Source organism: Balaenoptera borealis (genome assembly GCF_965194805.1).
Source record: "Balaenoptera borealis genome assembly, chromosome: 21".
Classification (NCBI taxonomy): domain Eukaryota; kingdom Metazoa; phylum Chordata; class Mammalia; order Artiodactyla; family Balaenopteridae; genus Balaenoptera; species Balaenoptera borealis.
Window position 1 is genome coordinate 24375069 of NC_138880.1, and position 21379 is coordinate 24396447.

General features: G+C 42.3%; 1 long non-coding RNA gene across 12 annotated transcripts; it reads right to left on the bottom strand.

The window, feature by feature from the left end:
• Positions 1-1643: 1643 nt before the first annotated feature.
• On the bottom strand, positions 1644-21368 carry LOC309619771. 12 transcript variants are annotated; one of them, XR_014239198.1, is made up of 8 exons: positions 21172-21368; positions 20611-20775; positions 18119-18253; positions 15375-15650; positions 14128-14168; positions 12188-12405; positions 11740-11904; positions 6437-10824 (listed from the first exon to the last, which is right to left on the bottom strand). It is a non-coding gene; the product is annotated as an uncharacterized lncRNA (long non-coding RNA). The 12 variants fall into 12 exon arrangements; XR_014239190.1 differs by lacking the exons at positions 14128-14168; positions 15375-15650 and adding an exon at positions 1644-2587 and having other exon boundaries at positions 10665-10824; XR_014239193.1 differs by lacking the exons at positions 14128-14168; positions 15375-15650 and having other exon boundaries at positions 6437-10513; positions 10665-10824.
• Between the last annotated feature and the right edge of the window lie 11 nt (positions 21369-21379).

Here is a 21379-nt window from a genome sequence, read left to right on the forward strand (position 1 = left end):
TGGTGGTGGCAGTCAGGCAGGGAAATGCACGTGAGGCGGAGGAAAGCAAGTACAAACTAGAACTCAGGTCCAACTCTCATCAGAACCTATGCTGCTCTCTCGGCCCCTCCAAGCCTCAAACTTCGAAGATGCTTAGTGAGTTTCTGTAGATCTACGCTGAGAGATCGCTTTGTAAGGGGGCAAAAGGGTTGGCCTTTGCCACATGGAATTGCCTCTTCCACCTGTACCAAGGGCATCTTCCAGACTGCTAGGGGCCTGGAGTCTCCTTGCTCACCTATAGCTGCTGGCCTTTCACCTGGCCCAGCCTCTGCTCACTTCTTTGTTTTCTTGTTCTTTGCAGGTGAGGAAAGGAGCAGAGCTGTGGACACCACTGGGGTGTGACAGGCAGCTGGGCAAGGACCCATCCAGGAAGGTGAGGCCAGTTCTGAGTGGGTGGGGATGGGTGACAAAGGTTACTGACTTGCACGGGCAGCTAGTTCTGCAGTGGCAGTGGAAGAAAGAGCCCCTGGCCACAGCCCAGCTCAGAGAACCCAGTCAGCCATCTAGCTGTATATACCACTCGCTCGGGCCTTTCCCGGCCCGCGGCCTACTTTCTGCTTCCTAATCTTACCTTTCCAGCCTAATGCTCATTTCAGCTAGAGTTCTTTCCCTGGGCCCTGCGTCCCATTCTGAGCAATTCCTGTGGCTCTGGCCTTGCAGGAATTATCTGAGTCAGACCCCAGACTCACTCCACACCTCAGCCAAGGGAGGACCCTCGCCACTACCTTGGCACCTGCGGAAGCGGATGGTTCTTTCTGTTCTCGTCGTGCTCTCATTGTGAATCATCTCCAGGCATTGCAGGTAGAATTTGTCAGCTTCTAATGTCAGCTAAGCTTTCAAACTGGTATCTTCGCAGCCTAGTGAAGATGATATGATTTTAACGAAGTGTGCGTCTCAACAGCGACTGACCCGGCAGGTTAGCACAGTAATGACAGCTTTCGTTTGAGCAGGGCACGGTGCAAGTTGCTTTACATGCAGTATCTCTACTCCTCACAAGAGAGCACGTTGTCCCAATTTTACAGAGAAACTGGGCTCCCAGAGAGCAGCTTCTCATGGCTAGAGCGTGTCAGAGCGTCAGCGCGGGCCCCCGTCTCCCGACCCCAGGGCCGGGGCCCTCACACGAGCCTTCACAGACATACTGGTTTATGTTAAAACAGCCCTTAGCACAGCACTGTCCTCACTCTCTATGGATTTACTGCATTTCACTCTAAATCCCGATTCAGAGTGAGTGCCCCTCCTCCCCCGGCCATAGCCTCTGTCAGAACGCTCCCCTTGGAACTCAGTACACTCGGTTCCATGAAAACCATTCGTACCCCGAGCCCGGTTCACTGAGTTGCTTTGGGAAATATACTGTTTCCAAATTGAAACTGCCACATAAATGTGAGGGGAGGTATTGGTGCATTTCTCTCCCTGGCTGGCCGCGATCTGTTATGTCTGCGCCTTTTCTTTTTCAGAATCTCCCTTTCTCATGGCTGCGTCCAGCAACGCCCGCCCTCCATCTCACAGAATGTAGTTGCGTTTTAAGCCAACATCCCTTAAAATCTTATACACATCTTTCCTTTTTATATTTTAAGAACAAAATGATACACTTAAGAACGTACCAATTTAACCAAATAGGCTTAATTGTGGGGCTGTCACAGCGGTGTGTATTTGGTAGAATTTCGTGTTCTCGTTTCACGGTATTAAGAGAGGGTGAGTGAGCGACTTTATATTCCGTTAAGTCATAATTTACAAGGCAGTTTTACAAATGTTTTCTCACTGGCCCCTTAAGAATCTCTCAGAGGCTTAGACCAGTTGGTATGTCACGGAGGAGGGAGGGTGACTGTCCGTGATCCTGCAGCTGGCGTGGAGAGAGAAGCCCTTCTGGTCTGAGAGCTGTACGCTTTTACTCCACCTCACACTCAATTCAGGTCCTTTTTTTTTCTTTTTTTATGAACATATATCCCCATATCTCCTCCCTCTTGCGTCTCCCTCCCTCCCTCCCTATCCCACCCTTCTAGGTGGTCACAAAGCCCCGAGCTGATCTCCCTGTGCTATGCGGCTGCTTCCCACTAGCCATCTATTTTACATTTGGTAGTGTATATATGTCCATGCCACTCTCTCACTTCGTCCCAGCTTACCCTTCCCCGTCCCCGTGTCCTCAAGTCCATTCTCTACATCTGCGTCTTTACTCCTGTCCTGCCCCTAGGTTCCTTTTTATCCACAGGGCGACCGACTTCTCCTGTGGACCAGGGCGCTGTGATGAAAGAACACCCCACCCTCCTTCCCCTGTTCACACGGTGTGCCAAGAGTTCTGGGCAGTGCGCACCGCCTCGCTGGCTATAATCTGACAGGGCCGTGGCTGCAATGGCCCCGGGGAGGGTCCCTGCCGGCTCCTCTGTTCCCTGGAGCCTGGGAGATGGAGCTCCCCCTCCCTTCCTGCAGCTCCTCAGGCTCTGCTGTGCAGGTGAGGAGCATCCATTCGCACCGACCGGACTGCAGGACGACGGATCACCAGGTCAGTGCAGTTCGGAGCCTGGCCTCCAGAAAGCGTCTCCTTTCCTCGCTGCTGCCAGAAAGGAAAGAACGGACCTTCAATCCAATCTCTCTACCCAGGGACCCTCTTACAGGTAAGAGATGCAGTCTGATAGTGTATGACCTTCCGCTGGTTTTGCCCATGTTAAGTGAGACCTCATGGAACAAAGCAGCCATGCAAAGAGCTGGAGAAGAACATTCTAGGAAGAGAGAACAGGAACTAGAAAGCCCTGAGGAGAGAATGAACAGGGTGAGTTTTAGAAACAGGAAGGAGACCAGTGTGACGAAAGCGGGGTTCAGCAAACTTTTCTTGCAAAGGGCCAGCTAGTAAATATCTTAAGCTTTTAGGCCAGTCGGTCTTGGTCGCAACTGCTCTGCTCTTGTAGCACAGAAGCCGCCCTGGACAATGCATACACGGATGGGCATGGCTGTGTTCCAACAAAACCGTATTTATGGACACTGGTAATTGAATTGCCTATCATTTTCACATGTCACAATATAGTGTTCTTCTTTTGATTTTTTTCCCAACCGTTTAAAAATGTAAAAACCATTCTCAGCTCAGGAGCTGTACAAAAACAGGCAGTCGGCTGGGTTTTGCCCGTGGGCTGTCATTTGCTGACCCCAGGGCTAAAGCATGGGGAGCAAGTGGGAGAAAGAGTAGTCCCAGATGGAGTGAGAGAGAATGAGGTGGGCGCAGGCCAGACCCCATGCAGGGGTTTTGTAGGCCATGGAAGCAAGAGCAGATTTTATTCTAATTGCTGTGGGGAATGCCTGAGGGGCTTTAGGCAGGAGTGTGACGTGATATATTTTAATAACACTCTGGTGCATCTGAGTCTAGAGTGGACTGTCAGGAGACAAAAGTAGAAGCAGAGATACCAGTAAGGAGCCTTCTCCATCAGACCAGGAAGAGACGACAAAATCCTGGAATGGGAATTAGATCCCCAGCCTCAAAGGGAGTGGCCCATCAGGGGGATAGGTGTTTGAGCAGAGCACCTGGTACATAGCATGTTCTCAGTAAGTGTACGTTCCCTACACTTTCCTTCCTTCTTTGGTGATAAAAAGGCTGGAATACTGGTTTGGTCCAAATCTCTCACCACTCTCAGAAAAATGAGTCATTCTACTAAAAATAAGTCAGATAATATCATGAAAAGTGAGTGGACACACACTTAAGTTTTGTTAATGACTCTGTGATAGGTTTTGTGTGTGTGTGTGTGTGTGTGTGTGTGTGTGTATTCATATTTTTGTTGAGCCACATGAAATAGCTAAAATTTTCTACTGATTAAGGTTTATTGAGATCACTGGCCTTATTGGTGCTCTGAAAATACATTTAGTTTTAATCTATTTAGTTGTCCTCATTAAAAGTATTAATATGTAAATCAAACCATCATGCTGTATGCCTTAAATTTATATAATGATGTATGTCAATTATTTCTCAATAAAACTGGAAAAAAGAATTAATATATTGAAAAGGTTTTTAAAAATTATCCTTAAGTACCGAGAGAAAAAAACAAACTTGATCATTTTGCCAGAATTAACAAAAACCAACCTTTATACACCATTCCATGTTCTCCCAGTCTCTTAATCTCACCTGGCATTGAATCGGCATAAAAATGTAAGAAACACCAAAGTCACGAATTTGCCTGATATTGGCAAATTATCAACTTGGAAAAGGGGGATGAATCACCCTGGATCCCATACGGGACCACATAAGACCATGAGGTTGAGATGAGGCGTGATAAAAAGCTAACCAACCCGGAATCTGGGCATGAAGTAAGACAGTTGTAGGGTTAAAGATTTTAGACCTATTTGATTTTATGTACTTAGAAAGGTAGAGGTGGTTAATCAGTAGTTATTAATATTATATTTACAGCAAAGCATACATATGACCGTAGTTCTTGGCCCAGGACGGCTCTGGGGAGAACCCTTCCTCGCCTCTTCCAGTTTCCGTGGCTCCAAGCATTCCTTGGCTTGCAGCTGCACCACTGTAGTCTCTGCCTTTGTCCTCACGTGGATTTGTCCTCTGTGGGTGTGTCTTCTTCTCTTCTTTATAAGGACACTTGTCTTTGGATTGAGGGCCCACCAGGATGACCCAGAATGATCTCATTTCCAGATCCTTAACTGATGACAAGTCTGCTGTCATCTTTATTTTTGTTCTTTTTTATATAATACCTTTTTCTTCTCTGGCTGCTCTGAAGATTTTTCTCTTTATCATGTGTTTTCAGAAATTTGGTTATGATTTGCCTCACTGTGTTTTATTGTTTGTTTGATTGATTGTCCTGCTTAAGGTTTGTTGAGCTTCTTGCATCTATGGGATTCATCAAACTTGGAAAATTTTTGATCATTATTTCCTCAAAGATTTTTTTCTGGCCTCCCCCCCACTCCTCTCTCTTTCTCTTTCTGGGATTTCTGTTAAATATATGTGTGTCAGATTGCTTCGCATTACCCCAAAGGATCACTCAGTCTTTGTTTATATTTTCATTTTCTTTCCGTCTTTTTTTTTTTTTTAATCTCTGTGCTTCATTGTGGATAGATCGTATTGCTATCACTTCATATTCCCTGGCCTTTTGTGCCTAATCTGCTGCTATTCCTATCCAGTGAATTTTTTTTGAAATAAACTTTTATTTGAGAAGAGTCTTAGATTTACAGAAAAACTGCAAAGATAGTACAGAGTTCCTGTATACTCCTCACCCAGTTTCCCCTATTGCTAACATTTTACATTACTGTGACACATTTGTTACAGCTAATGAACCAACGTTGGTATATTACTATTAACTAAAGTCCATACTTTATTCAGATTTCCTTAGTTTTTACCTAATGTCCTTTTTCACCTCTAGGATGCCACATTACATGTAGTTATCATGCCTCCTTAGGCTTCGCTAGGTTGTGACAGTTTCTCATACTTTTTTGTTTTGGATGCCTTTGAGAGTTTTGAGGAGGTATTTTGCGGAATGTCCCTCAGTTTGGGTTGGTCTGATGTTTTCCGCATGGTTAGACCGAGTGTATTAGGTTTTTTTTGCTGTCGTAATAAATTACTACAAACTTAGTGGCTTAAACAATACAACACAAATATATTACTTACAATTCTGTAGGTCAGAAGTCTGACGTGAGTCTCACTGGGTCAAAATCAAAGTGTCAGAGGGCTGTATTCCTCTCTGGAAGTTCTGGGGGATTCTGTGTCCTTGTCTCAGCTTCTAGAGGCCATTTACAACCCCTTGGCTGGGGGTCCCTTCCTCCATCTACAAACCGAGCAACTCTCTCTGACCTTCTGTCTCTGACCTGCTACCATCGTCACATCTCTCTCTCTGTCTCTGGCGACAGAGCAGTAAAAGGTCTCCACTTTTAAGGACTCATGTGATTAGACTGGGTTCACCCAGATAATCCAGGGTAGTCTCTGGATCTCAAGGTCCCTATCCTTAATCTCATCTGCAAAGTCTCTTTTCCCATAAAGTAATATATTCTGGGGTTTAGAATATGGACATTTTGGGGGCCATTATTCTGCCTACCACATTGGAGTTACGGATTTTTGATACAAAGGCCACTGAGTCATTTTCATTACATCATATTAAGGGTTCATGCTATCAACATGATTTATCACTGATGATGTTAACTTTGATCACTTGGGTGAGGTAGTTTGTCAAGTTTCTCCACTATAAAGTTATCTTTGCCTCTATTTCCATACTGTTCTCTTTGGAAGGAAATCACTAGGCGCATACCACACTTAAGGGATTAGAATTATGCTCTACCTCCTTGAGGGAGTAGGACCTACATAAAATTATTTGAAATTTTTCTGTATGCATATTTGCATTTATTTATTTATTATCATTGATTTTTATTAGTATGGACTCATCAATATTTATTTTATACTTTGAGTTATAATCCAATATTTTCTTTTTTTTTTTTTTGTTCAAACTGTTTCAGCATAGGTCTTTCATTTGGCTCCTTTGTTCCTTTGACATGCCTCCATCATTTTGTTTTTTTGAGAACTTTCTTGCTTTCTGTATATTCTCTGCCCCAGCTCTAGAATCTCATTTCTCCAAGAAGTCCTGGTTTCTTTTATTGGAGAATGGATTTAGAAACCAAGATCTGGTTCTGGGTTCATCCAGTTAAACTTTAAGATGGTGTACTTTTTATCTTAGAATTTTCATTTATTTCTTTTTGATATCTTCCTTTTCTCTTTCTCATTAGGTTCATATTTTCCTTTAAATATGTGTTCACAATTATAAGATCTTTAAAAAAAAATCTTTGTCTTCTACTTCCATCATATCTAGCTTTTATTTGTATCTATTCCTACTGCTTTTTTTTCTTGATTCTCGGTCATGTTTTCTTACTTCTTGGCATGTTTAGTAATTTTTTATTAGATTTTAGACATTGTGTATTTTATGTTGCTGAATGTTTGAATTCTTGTTTGATTTTTCATCTTTAATGAGTTTTTGGCTTTGTTTAGGCAAATAGTTTTTTTTGTTTTGTTTTGTTTTTTAAATTTATTTATTTATTTATTTATTTATTTATTTATTTATTTTTGGCTGTGTTGGGTCTTCGTTTCTGTGCGAGGGCTTTCTCCAGTTGCGGCGAGCGGGGGCCACTCTTCATCGCGGTGCACGGGCCTCTCACTGTCGTGGCCTCTCCCGTTGCGGAGCACAGGCTCCAGACGCGCAGGCTCAGTAGCTGTGGCTCATGGGCTTAGTTGCTCCGCGGCATGTGGGATCGTCCCAGACCAGGGCTCGAACCCGTGTCCCCTGCATTGGCAGGCAGATTCTTAACCACTGCGCCACCAGGGAAGCCCTAGGCAAATAGTTTTACTCGCATTTCAGCTTTATCCCTTCAAGACCTGATTTTAATTTTTCTAAGACATATGGAAAGTAGCCCCGCTCCAGCGTTTGTTCAGCCCTACCAGAGAGGCATAAATGGCTTGGCATCTCCATTCTGCCTGTTGGGAATTTGATCAATTCCAAGGTCTGTGTAAGCTCTGGGAATATTTCGTTTACCATGCCCCAGTCATTGTTTGTCCAGCCTTTTGGAGTTCTGGTTTTCACATGCCTAGTCCAGAACTCAGCAAACGCTAGAGGGGACCGTACAAATTTCTGGAGCTCTTTTTCTGTGTAACTATGTCTTTTTGAGAACTCTGCCTCACAACTTCCATCTACCTAAGCTTCTCTGATGTCTGATCTTTGTTTCCTCAGTTTCTTCCCTGCTTCTATTTGGGTCCCCCCATCCCTGCAGCTGCAGCATGGAAATCACCTCCAACAGAAAACCCAGGGCTCACTTCATCTGATTCCCTTTTCTCAAGGATCATTGTCCTGTGCTGCCTGAAAAACTGTTGTTTCATATGTTTTGTCCAGTTTTCTAGTTGTTTACTGCAGGTTGTCAAGTCTAGTCCTTATCACTCTTTCATGGCCAAACTATCCCTTCCTTTCTTAATTGTGATGTCTTGATATAGATCTTCACATCATATCTTCATTTACATATTGAATTAGACATTGGGGTGCCTTTTAAATTTGGAAAATCATGTCCCTCAAAATTTCCTGAGGAATTTTCTTATGCCTCTACTAATTTCCTATCCACGGTTATCTCAATTCTCATCTTCTAAAATTTGTACTAGATATTGGATCTCTTGCATTGAGTATCCATTTTTTATTATTTTTTCCTATTGTCCATTTCTTTATTATTTTATTATGCTTTATATTGAGATTTACTTGACTTTATCTTCCAGTTATTCTATAGAATTAAAAAAATGTTCTGTCATATTTTTAATTTCTAGGAACCCTTTTGTATTCTCTAATTGTTCCTTTTAATATCATTTTGTTCTTCTTTTGTAGATGTAATATCTTCTCTCACATCTTTAATGATATTAACATTTTTTGACATTTTCTTTCCCACACCATCTTTGTTTCCTCTGAGTTCTTTGTTCTGTTTTTTTTCATCATGGTTATATTAGAGTGTCTCTTGGCCCTTGAGTGTTCACTCTTAAAAGTAAGGCACCAAAAAGCTCACCTGACCAGAAGCTCAGCATACATGTGTTGGTCTTATACACTGGTGGTCTTCACTGAGGCAGATCGGGGGACCAGTTGTTGTTTTTACTGAGGCCCTGCAAATATCACTGTTTACAAGTATTTTCTCTGGGGGAGCACCCTCCAATCTCCTCTCTTGGAATTTTATTCTGGATGTTGGTGTTCTGGGTCTGAGCAGTAGAAAAGAGATGGAGATTTCACTGTTCCACACACAGACTCCCTCAATTCTCTTGCTTCAGATGGAACTCCACCTCTGCTCACCTCAGAGTCTGGAGGGAGAAGAGAGGTCAACAAACTGCTTGGGAACTGGGTGGGGGTGGAGAACTGGAGGGATCAATTTAATCCTGCTGCCCCCTGCCCAGTTGTTCCCATTCCTGTGCTTTTCTGGGTTCTGTATGGAAAATTAGCTCACTCCTCAACTCCCTTTGCAGCCACTAAGGTTCGACCTTCCTTCTCTCTGCTTAGTCTTTGATATTCATCTTTCCAAATTCTCTCTCTATATACTGTGGGCACAGACATCTCCTAGTTTCCGAATGATGGATATGCATTTCTGTTACCTGTTTTCCTTGATGTTTCTTGGTGAATTTTGAGAGAAGGTGGTTGGGTGGGTATGTCTTTACTCTGTCATTCTGAAACCAGAGTCTCCCACATTTTTGTAGCAGAAAACAGGACTCTTATAATTCCTTTATTTTTGTTTCATTAAAGCCTAAACTTGGAGATAAATTAAATTTTAATCTAATTTGAGCTTTATACTGGCTAATAGGAAGAAATGAAGTATATAGAAAAAGGGTTAGAGGTCATCAAACATCTAGATAAAATACTAGTTTAGTGCACAGGTGTTTTGCCTACGTGACCACAAGCTCAACATCTGAGCATTAGATATTTTCTTCTTTAGTTTTCACCGCTGTCTGGAATCATCATAGCCATGTAATTAAAGTAACTTGTGAGCGGAATGCTGATTTAACAAATAACTTGAGGCTACTCTTCTGTACATGCTGAACGTGGCCATGGACAGATCCACTACATTACATCAGCCCGTCCGCTGATACACGCCCTAACCTAAGAGCTTCCAAGGAATTCACATCTGCAGGCACTGATCTGGTGACTGTCACCTTTCGCTTTCATTCCATGGAATCAGTTAAAGTATCCCAAGGAAATAGTTCTCAGCCTATAGTTTTAGAGGCCAAAGAGCTGCCTTAGCGATCTTCTTAAATGCACATATTTCTTCCACATGTTGGATGTAGGAGTCTTTCTGACCCCATATCCACTTTTTAACTGAAAAAACTAGTTTCCTAACTATACCAATATATTTAATGTATAATTCAACAAAATCCCTTTGGCCTAAACACAGAACTGGCCTGGACTGTAGGACCAGATGAATTTGTTAGATGGGTGTTTTGTGTGGGATGAGAGGACATTTTAAAGTCTGAAAGCTTCTGTGAAGGATTTTTAAAGCTGGCTGTTAAGTATACACACACACACACACACACACACACAAATCTATTTTTAATTGCTCATTTATTTATTGTGTGAGCATTTTATTTTATTTTTATTTTTATTTTTTTTATTGGGGTATAGTTGTTTTAATTGCTTATTTATTTTTAACCTATTCTTTAAGGTACAGCTCAAATCCCACTACCTGTAGGAAGCCTGAGCCGTTCTTTGGTATCCTTACTATGCTTTGTTGTTTACCATGTGGAATCATTTATTTTTGGGCTTGACTGATGAAGGTGTCATGCTGATGTAATGGACACCTATTACTCGGTGAATAATCCTCAGAATAGGTACAGAGAAAACTGGACTAAGGTCTCTACTTTTCCTGAGGCCACTGAACTATCATGGACATACAAGTAATGTTGAACAGAAACGCACACAGCACTTTCTCCAAGTGTATTCAGTGGGCCAGCCTCCAGCAGCTGCTTGCTTCCCTCCTGTGAATGCATCCAACCTGCCTGGAGGGGAAGCCGTGTTGGTTCTGTAAGATGCTGTAGGAGAATTCATCAGGGTGAAGCAGAGAACCCTTAACAAGAGCAGGGCTCAAGCTGCCATGAGAGCAACAGCCTTTATTCCCACGGTTTTACACTTTAGGAAACTCCTCCTTACCTTTCAGGTAGCAGATACGCACAGAAAGGGCCACGATGGGCCTTTCCCACGGGGAGAGCAGGAGGATCTTATAGGGAAGTGAAACGCCAGCTGCTTAAAAGTGTCTCCATCGTGGGTCTATTGGGTGGCTCTGGGTTAAAGCACTCTTACCAGAAGGGCCCTGAAGTGACATAAACATAGTGGACACTCAAGAAAAGCCTAGGGCTTCCCTGGTGTCGCAGTGGTTGAGAGTCTGTCTGCCAATGCAGGGGACACGGGTTCGAGCCCTGGTCTGGGAGGATCCCACATGCCGCGGAGCAACTAGGCCCGTGAGCCACGACTACTGAGCCTGCGCGTCTGGAGCCTGTGCCCCGCAACAAGAGAGGCCGCGATAGTGAGAGGCCCGCGCATTGTGATGAAGAGTGGCCCCTGCTTGCCGCAACTAGAGGAAACCCTCGCACAGAAACGAAGACCCAACACAGCCAAAAATAAATAAATAAATAAATAAACTTGAAAAAAGGCCACAAGCAAAATTATTAAAAAAAAAAAAAAGTCTATTGATAATTAATTATCAAGGGCAGTTTCTCTCTCTCTCTCCTTCTGTCTCTCTGACACACACATACAATACCAAGCAAAACAGAAATCAGAAATCAAAGTGATTTTAATCTTTCTCTTTAATCTGCTCTGTATTTCCAAATTTTCATTTTGTTTTAAAATTATCATCGTTTTTTTTTTTTTAAAGGAAAAACTGTTCTTAAATTTGTTTATTTATTTATTTTTGACTGTGTTGGGTCTTCGTTTCTGTGCGAGGGCTTTCTTTAGTTGTGGCGAGCGGGGGCCACTCTTCATCACGGTGCGCGGGCCTCTCACTGTCGCGGCCTCTCTCGTTGGGGAGCACAGGCTCCAGACGCGCAGGCTCAGTAGTTGTGGCTCAAGGGCCTAGTTGCTCCGCGGCATGTGGGATCTTCCCAGACCAGGGCTCAAACCCGTGTCCCCTGCATTGGCAGGCAGATTCTCAACCACTGCGCCACCAGGGAAGCCCTATCATCTTTCTCCTCAGTACAAAAATAAATAAAGAAAAAAATTAGTAGCTCACCTGTCCTTAAGGTGACCAATATTAACAGCTTCATATCTACACCTTTATCCTTTTAAATTCAAACTTTTTTGGGGGGTGTCCACTGTTGTCTTTGCAAAAAGGAGATCAAAATATGAACCTTTCTTTGCATCTTGATCTTCATTCTTTATAATACATCCTGGTCCCCTGTCCAGAACAACAGATATTCTTAATTTGTTCTTTTTTATTGGTGCATAACATCCCATAGAATGGATCAACCCCAGTTTATTCAATCATTCAGTTATCAACATTCAAGTTCTTTCTGATTTTGTCACTACAAAGAAGTCTGTATTGCTCTAATATTCTTCTATAATCACGTATTATTTATATTAGAAAATATCATTTAGACTATAAAAATAGAGAGATAATTACTATAAAGTCAAGAAACAGATGCTGAATGAACAGATAAATGAATGTATTAAAATGTTACCTGGGAGTGGGGCCACATGCCATTTCTGTCTTGAAATAATCATCTTTGCACTGTGGGCCCTGTCTCCTAACGTGGACCGCAAATGCCTCAAGATCGGGAAGCAGGCCTCTTTCTTCTTCGTCGCCTCCAAAATTGCTGAGCACGGTCCTGTGGAGGGTGGGCAGCCGCAGGCCCACACAACGCACTGAGCCCTCATAGTGTCTTTTGAAAACAGCTGTCTAGACTTCAGAATGAAAGTTTCCCATGTGTACAATGTTATAAAATGGTGTATTCCCGGGCCAGCCCACAAACTCTTAATTTAACCCATAATGAAGGAAAACTATATACTTGTACCATCATGGTTTCTTATTACTTCTGTGGGAAAAATGTTCTGAATTGAGTTTCTGCATGCAGAGAATCCTCCTCTACTGTGTGTGTGTGTGCGTGTGTGTGTGTGTGTGTGTGCGTGTGTGAGAGACAGAGACAGAGACAGAGAGAGAGAGAGAGAGAGACATCCTACCCTTTACTGCCTTCAAATGAGTTGTTTTCTCTCCCTTCTGCTAATCCTGTTATACGTGGAAATTGAGCAAGCAAAATAGGAAATATGATGACTAAATGTGAAAGTGCCAGAAAGAAGAAAGGCAAAAAAAGAAAAAATTTAACATAAAATTTTGATATTTTGCTTAGAGTCTTCATTCATGTTTGAGATCTAAGAATTTGAATTTGATTGCTAAGAATATAGTAATATTCTTGCATACAAATGAAATGAAACTTTACAAGTAGAAGAGATTCTTTAGTTGTTATAGATTTCTCCTAAGTCAAACTTTTTCAAACGGCATATTTAAAACATGATGTGAATCAAAGCAAAAGCTTATTTAAATATTAATAATGATTATGGAATGTATCACTTATTAATAGCCATTGATCTGGACACACGTTAGTTTGTTTTTATATGTTCCTTTGGAGAGTCCTGTTTGGAGAGTCATTAAAAATGAATATTTTGATAAAATTGAAAACTGGGAGAAACTATATAGCATTTGTAGGAAAAAATTATCTTCTACACAGAGATTTAAAAATTCTTATAAGAATGTAGTGTAAAATATAAGATGTATTAACCAGTGCTTTGTTTTTTGAAGTCCCATGGATAAAACTAGCTAAAACTTACAAGTCGGGCTTCCCTGGTGGTGCAGTGGTTAAGAATCCACCTGCCAATGCAGGGGACACAGGTTCAAGCCCTGGTCCGGGAAGATCCCACATGCCACGAGCAACTAAGCCCGTGCGCCACAACTACTGAGCCTGTGCTCTAGAACCCGCGAGCCACAACTACTGAAGCCCGCACGCCTAGAGGCCGTGCTCTGCAACAAGAGAAGCCACCGCGATGAGAAGCCCGTGCACTGCAATGAAGAGTAGCCCCCATTCACCGCAACTAGAGAAAAGCCCACGCACAGCATCGAAGACCCAACGCAGCCAAAAATAAAATAAATAAATTAAAAAAAAACCTTACAAGTCCTTTACATAAAAATCATAAGCATATCAAGAAATAATTTTCTGAAATCACCTATAAAAATATATTAAAATGTTTACATTAATAAAAGGAAAATCTATTCTTAAAAATGTTAATTTTTCAAAAGGAAGAAAATCACCCATAGTTCCACTCCTCAAAGACACCCACTATTAATGTTTTGATGTAGTTCCTTTTCACCTTACTTATATGAACATCTTTAGGGTGACCTTACTGTACATATAAAACTTTGTTTTCCTTTTACCCTCGATGGAGCATAAATTTCCTACTATCTTACTTAAGTTCATCATAAGCAAAAATACCAATAAGAGTGTATATGTGGTAAAATATTTGTAAGCATTGTGGAAGATGACAGGGCTGGGTTAGTGTTCCTCTAATTTCTCAATGAGCGAAAAGGCTTGGTGAAAAGTGTCATATAAACATGACATCAACCACATACATTGTGAAACGAGTCGTCATGAATCTGTTGGTTCTGCATCCCTGAAAAGATGAAAAGTTCTCATCAAGGTAGGAAATAAAAACAAGGAACTATGGAGACAATCTGAGCAACTCAAGTGAGGGTGAACCTACAATGTTGGCCCCTCCGCCGAGGCTGGCTCCGCCCAGCCACCCAGCGTGAACTCACCCATCAACCCTCCCTCGGGCGTCTGTTCCTGGGTCTGCATATTTCTTTCTCTCCTTCAGTCTTAAGGTTCTTCACTTATGGTTTGTCGTGTTTTCTTTCTTATCTCCAGTTATAGGAAAATGAAACAAAACTAACTGCCAGTAGTATTGGTGGCTTTGATCTTTTTCACATTTTTTTTTAAAGCGACAGAACCTTTTCCCCAAATGAAATCTTACGCAGCAACTCAATATGTAAAACAGGAAAGAAAGTGATATTTTTTTTTTGGTTGTCCGGAGAGAAGTGGTGCTAAAAACCCAGCATCCACAGCTGGACATTGAGAAAATAGTGGTGGGCTGTTTAAATCAACATTTGCTTTCAAATTACAAAACATCCAAGGCAAATCGTGAAGTTTTACTTACGCCGATTGTTCTGCCAACAAAAATTCAGTTTTGTGGAAACTATTTATTACACACAAGGGGTTTCTGATGGAAAAGAAATTTGAAAATTTTTAGAAATCCAAAAAAAGAAATACATTTGAAACCATTAAATTTTGGAATGAATGTTGAATTTGTGGTGACACAATCTCTGAAAATTAGCATCATTCACTCAAAACAGTCTGAGGAAAATAGCATGTGCCTGGAATCCACAGTTGAATATATCTTCTTTTTTTTTAAGGGAAGTTTTTATGGGGGTAGGGTAAAAAGAATGAAGTAAAAATTTACTTCATTTATTTGTGGAGATGAAAATCAGAGAGAAAGTTAAAGGGAAAGAAATACCTTAGGAATACCAAAAAGAAATGAAAAAGAAGATTAAACTGTTTCAAAATATCCCCAACGCATTGTTTCCTCAACAAATTCATCATGTAATGAACTGAGAGGTCAGTGCAAGAACAGTTACAAATTCTTCTGAGAAATCCACAAATTAAGAAATCCTTGCATCTCATTGACGTTGAGGAGACAGTTGGGAAATTTATAGCGTGACCTTTTAAAACCACAGAACCCTTCAAAATCTTCCCATTGATCTTAGAATAAAATCCGAAGTCCTTGATCTGGCCTCTGCCCACCTGCCTGTGTCCTTCTTACCCTCATTCAGAACTCTGAAGTCACATTCACCTTCTTTTGGTTTCCAGAATATGCTAGACCCTTTTGCTTTTCAGGGCCTTTGTCTTCAATCTTTCCCCTGGCTCGGGGCTTCATCACACAGTTGATATCAGTTACGTGTTGAAGTGTGTCCCCCTCAAAATTCATATGTTGAAATCCCAATCCCGCAATACCTCAGATTGTCTTTGCAGATGTAATGAATTAAGATGAGATCATATTGGAGTATGGTGGGCCCCTAATCCAGTAAGACTAGTGTCCCTATAAAACAGGGAAATTTGGATACAGACACACATCCAGGGAGAACACCACGTGAAGATGAAGGCAGAGATGGAGTGATGCTGCTACAAGCCAAAGAGTGCCCAGGATTGCTGGCCAACCACCAGAAGCCAGGAGGCAAGGAACACGTCCTTCCCCCATAACCCTCAGAAGGAGCCAACCCTGTGGACACCTTGATCTTGGACTTCCAGCTTCCAGAACTGAGAGGCAATGCATTTCTGTTACTTCCACCACCTGGCTTGTGGTACTGTGTTGTGGCAGCCCCAGGAAATGAATACAGTCTCCTCTCCTCCAACTTTTGGCTTAAATGTCATTTTCTCCTTGAGAAACCTTCCTTGACCGCCTAGATCCCCCAGTATTTTCTATCCAAAGTCCTGTTTGTTTCCCTCAGGACACGGATACAAATCTGTAACTATTTCCTTGGTTTGTCTGTCTGTCTGTTGGCATCACCCCCACTAGAATGTAAGCTCCAGGAGAGCAGGGGTTGGTCCTGCCTTGTTCTTACCGGCTTGTCAGGAGCACGGCTAGGAAATGTCTTGGAGTTGCATCTCAGGAGAAGGAGGCAGCGCCGAGAGGTGTGTGTGTGAATTGTCGTGCACCTTTTGGATGTAGTGGAGATGAAACTTTCTGAGGAAGTAGGAGTATTTAAAAATACTGTCAATCCTTTGTTTTCTGACTCTTCTGTCTTTCTGATTGGCAAACTTCCAAACACTTTCCAATAGGATAAGGTGTGTTATTCAAAATGCTCAGAAGTTTGGGGACAAAGAGAACAGACTGAACATCATCAAGGTTCACATGCTGTGAATGAGGAGCTTATAGGAAAACGGTGGAAGCTGTAACAAAAATTCTTCAAATATTCGGATTCAGTGAATTATGTGGTTTGCTGAATTTATGTTACAAACTGGAAATTTATTTAAAAAAATTTTTTTTAATTTTATTTATTTATTTTTGGCTGCGTTGGGTCTTTGTTGCTGTGAGCGGGCTTTCTCTAGTTGCGTTGAGCAGGGGCTACTCTTCATTGCGGTTCACGGGCTTCTCATTGCGGTGGCTTCTCTTGTTGCGGAGCACAGGCTCTAGGTGCATGGGCTTCAGTAGTTGTGGCTCGCGGGCTCAGTAGTTGTGGCTCATGGGCTCTAGAGCGCAGGCTCAGTAGTTGTGGCGCATGGGCTTAGTTGCTCCGAGGCATGTGGGATCTTCCTGGACCAGGGCTCGAACCTGTGTCCCCTGCATTGGCAGGCGGATTCTTAACCACTGCGCCACCAGCAAAGTCCCTAAAATCTTTTTAATACTTGAAACTATTATAGTAATTTTTTCTAAAGAACCTCAAGGCAAGGCTATAGGCACTTTTTCTTTCTGACTTTAAAAGCACTACTTTATAGTTTATCACCTTAGAGAAATAATGAATATTTCAAAGCCATTTGGGATGAAACAGAGAAATTACAGCAAAAAAAAAATTTTGAAGTTTTCAAAGTTGAAACCCTTCCTTTTGGACAAGAAAAATTCACTCATCTCTCTCTCCCTCTCTGCCCATACACACACACACACACACACACACACACACACACATCTTGGCACTTTTAAAGAGCATTTCTTCCCTTACTTCATCAGAAGAACAGGACAAAATTAATATTTATTACTAAGGTTTGGGCAATATATTACTCAATTTAAATTCATTATTTTCAGAGAATAATTGCAACAAAATGCACCTCATTTTAGAGTTTCTAGCAAAATGGAAGAAACTGTTACATGAGGTAATATTTCTCCAAATTGATGCCTATGGTCCCTGAACTTTGATTGATGGCTTTTTCAACATCTTTGCAGTTCTGCTGTTTCAACTGCAATCTAATATGGCTGTATATTTATTCAGTGTGGACTTCACAATGATATTCTTTGCTTTGTATTGGCCAACTGCTCTGGCAAGTGTGGAACACTCATTTTCCATGATTTTATAACCTCTGCTAAATTATAGCAGCATGGAAGAGAGCCTTGGTGGCCAGGACCGAAGTGGTACCAGAGATGTTGTGGGGAAAATTAGGGCATCAACTGACAGACTGATGAGGGGGGCACTGATTTAATCACAGCTATAAATACTTAACCCTTTAGTGAGCATGCCATCATATTCTACATTCATAACTTTAACGTACAGTTATAAAGACTGCGATTATAGATGGAGGTGATGTCCGAGCCATTACTAGGATGATACAATGGAAATTAACATTCCAATTTACTAGACTGTAAGAAAACTTCTTGGAAGGCAGATATTTTCATTTGTTTTGTTCACAAGAAAAGTTCTTGGGCATTCAATAAATGATTATTACTTGACTCAATAAATGATTCAATAAATTATTATTACTTGACTCAATAAAGGATTATTGCTTAAATGATTATTTTATCAAACTATTCTCATTTATTAGAAAAATAAATTAAAAACCCATTTGAGAGGGGCTAACCTTGAATGTATCTTTAAGTTTCAATCATGGAGAGGTCAATTGCTGCATGGCCAAGTAATCACTCTCCTTTCTCGACTCCCTTGAAAAGAAATGAGTCCTGATGCATCCAGGTAGACGGTCCTAGGATGTTCCATCCTGCAGGTGAAACATAAACACGCCTCACTCAGGAGCTCACTCTAGTTTCAATATACTACACTGCTCAAACAACATCTGTTGCTTTAGACCAGGTGTTTGGTCAGATTTCTTTGGTATGGCAAAGGCTATTTTTTCCAGAAACTTTCAAAAAGGTTATATTTTGCTATACTGATCCGTTTTCCACAGAGATTTATGACTATGCATCTCATCAAAGGGCTAAAATATTTCTTGACGATGTATATCAATACACAGTGGATTTTGGGGTCATATTTACATGTCTTCAAGGGCATAAGAACAGAATGAAATTCAGTCTATGCTTTATGAGTTTAGGGGCCTGGAAATTGGAAATGATACCCATGCCCAGGGAGCTCCAGGGGCTCAGGAAAGGTGGGAGTTGGTGATGTCTCCCAGTTTCCTGGCTGGTTAATGAAGTGACAAATACAAGGTGGTAGGGAAAGATGTTATGAGTTTAGTTTTGGACATAAATAATTTGTTGTACCCGAGGAACATCTAGAATAAATGCATCCAGAGCTTAGAAATTATAGATGATGGAGTTATCACCAAATAGTGATATCTGAAGCTTTGGATGTGGGTGAGAGCACTCAAAGAGAAAGCATGTAGAATTAGAAAATAGGAGGGGTGAAGACAGAATATCTAGAAACACCATAATTTAGGAGGCTGGCAGCAGAAGAGGAGCCAGCCGAGAAATAAAACAGGAGAAGGATGTCACATAGGCATCGGGCAGTATGATGGGAATTATTAAATGATACAGAGACGCTGAGCAGATGAGGACTGGAAATGGCCCTTTAGAAAAATTACTAGAGGGACTTCTCTGGCAGTCCAGTGGTTAAGACTCGGTGCTTCCACTGCAGGGGGCACAGGTTCGATTCCTGGTCAGGGAACTAAGAGCCCTGCATGCTGCGTGGTCGAGCCAAAAAAAAAAAAAAAAATTACTAGAAGGAAATACATAAAAATATCACCAGGTCTATTCCTTACTGGTAAGATTGCAGGTGTCATATTTTCTTTTCAACTTTTCTGTACTTCCTGCATTCTGCACAATAAATATCGATTACATTAAAAATACTCTGATAAAGTCTAAAATATTTTTTGAGAACCCAGGGCAAGTACCTATTAATTCCCAAGTAGTTGAGTGCCTCTGTGCTGGACACCATGCTAAGGACAAAACGACGAACAAGAGGATGGCTCTGCTGTTTTACCAAAAGGAATGGAAGCTGGGTTGACAAGGGAGGGGTGTAGAGCTTGTGGGGCACAGTAGCAGGAGATGGGGCTGGAAAAGAAGTTTGGTGCCAGATTATAATGGGCTTTTTATGTCTTGTCAAATAATATGGACTTTATTCTGAAGGCTGTGGAGAGATTTTTGAGGGGTGGAGTTTGGATTGGAATTGTGCTTCACCTGAAGTTGATTTTCTGCTTAACTTGGCTGTTAACCTGGATGAGCCCGAGTTAAGAAGCCCAGTTCTGAGGCCACTGCCATAGCTGAATAAAGGCGATGCAAAGGGGATGGAGGAGGGGCCAGGCCCAGAGAGATTTGGGGTCAGCATCAACAGGTCAGTAGGATACTACTGATTGGATGTGTGTTGGGGGGAAGGAAAACATTAAGGACTACTGGGTTTTTAACTTGGGCCCATGGGTGGTAAAGAGTGACAACTGTCCTACAGAGTTTGTATACAGTTACTCTAATCACCTATAATAGTCATTGCTTTATGAAATAAGAAAGTGACTGGCTGGGTCAAATAGTATTCTATGAGGGGATAAGAAATAATGGTGCATGGGAAATCTATTTTTGAGACCACGGCCACAAAACAGAAGCCTAAACCCTCAGCTGTCTCCTCACCAAAAGCATTGAGATACTTTTCTTTTTCCAGTCCATAGAACTCAATACTTCTGTGACAAAGAGGGTGTTGGAGCTATGTTTTGAGAAAAGTGTTTACATATATGTAGCTCTGGCCTCTCAGGAAGGGACTTTCTGTGTCGGGGAGAGAAGTTTGGGAGAAGGCCAATGAAACTGCATGTGGGGGAAGAAACAGGTATAACCAGGTGAGAATCTATACTTTAAAACAAGGGACCCCAAAAACGGCAGGTCCCAAGTGAACTGTATCAGTTTGAGCTAACACACCTTGAAGGTGACAGGTGCTGCCCCTGTATTCTTGCATTCTCTCACTCATCCCCATTTCAAGGCATTGAATACTGAGGCGTTAGGTTAAGCAACTTGACTGGAGATGCCCAGCTAGTAAGTTAAAGAGGCCAAATTTGAACCTAGCTGCATGTACTACAGTATAAAACCCCTCTCCTGGACCAGCCACATTAAGACATCTTTCAGGAAAATTAGCTCTCACCCTTGCCCATCTCATCCTGCAGGGAGGGAACTTCTGTTGCACACTCAGTCTGGGAGGACGCTGCTGGTGACTTACTAGGGGAAGGCCTTCCTTTTCACCCCCAGACGGAGCTCCAGGTGGTGTCCCTGATGACAGCTGCCCTTCAAATGGTTACACACTCAGCTACTGATAAGGGTTCAAATAAAGTTAAGGATGCGTTACTTGGCCCAGTTATTGCACTAGTATCCAAGTAATGCTCTCTTGTCAGTTAATTGCTCCTCGTGTTCCTTGGAAGTGGGCAGTGTTACAAAGTGAATTTTTATTCACTCAGAAAACAGGCTCTAAACACCGCTGCCACCTGCCCCACCAACTGCATGTTAAGAGCTTTGCCTCCCCGACACGCCCTCTTCCTCCCTCCTTCCCTACCTTCAGGTGACCCTTAGGATGGAGAGTCAGGTAGGTACCTGCTGTCCCCTCCTACCGCCGCCAGCTTACGGCCGGAACCCAAGCTCGCGCCCAGTACCCCACCCCCCGGACCCCCACTCGAGTGTGAGCGCCCGGGTGTGCGAGCAGCAGACTCACGCGCAGCCGCTTGTTGCTCCCGCTGCCGCGACGTGGGGAAGTGAAAATGAAATTGACTTTTCTGAGAAATGATGAAAGCGGCGCTGCCTGCCAATGAACAGCGGCGGCGAACTTCCGCACCTCCAGGCCGGGCAGCTCGCGCCCTCCCTCCGCCTCCACCTCCCAGTTGCACAAGCTTGAAACAAACACTGGGGAGGAAGGGCGGAGG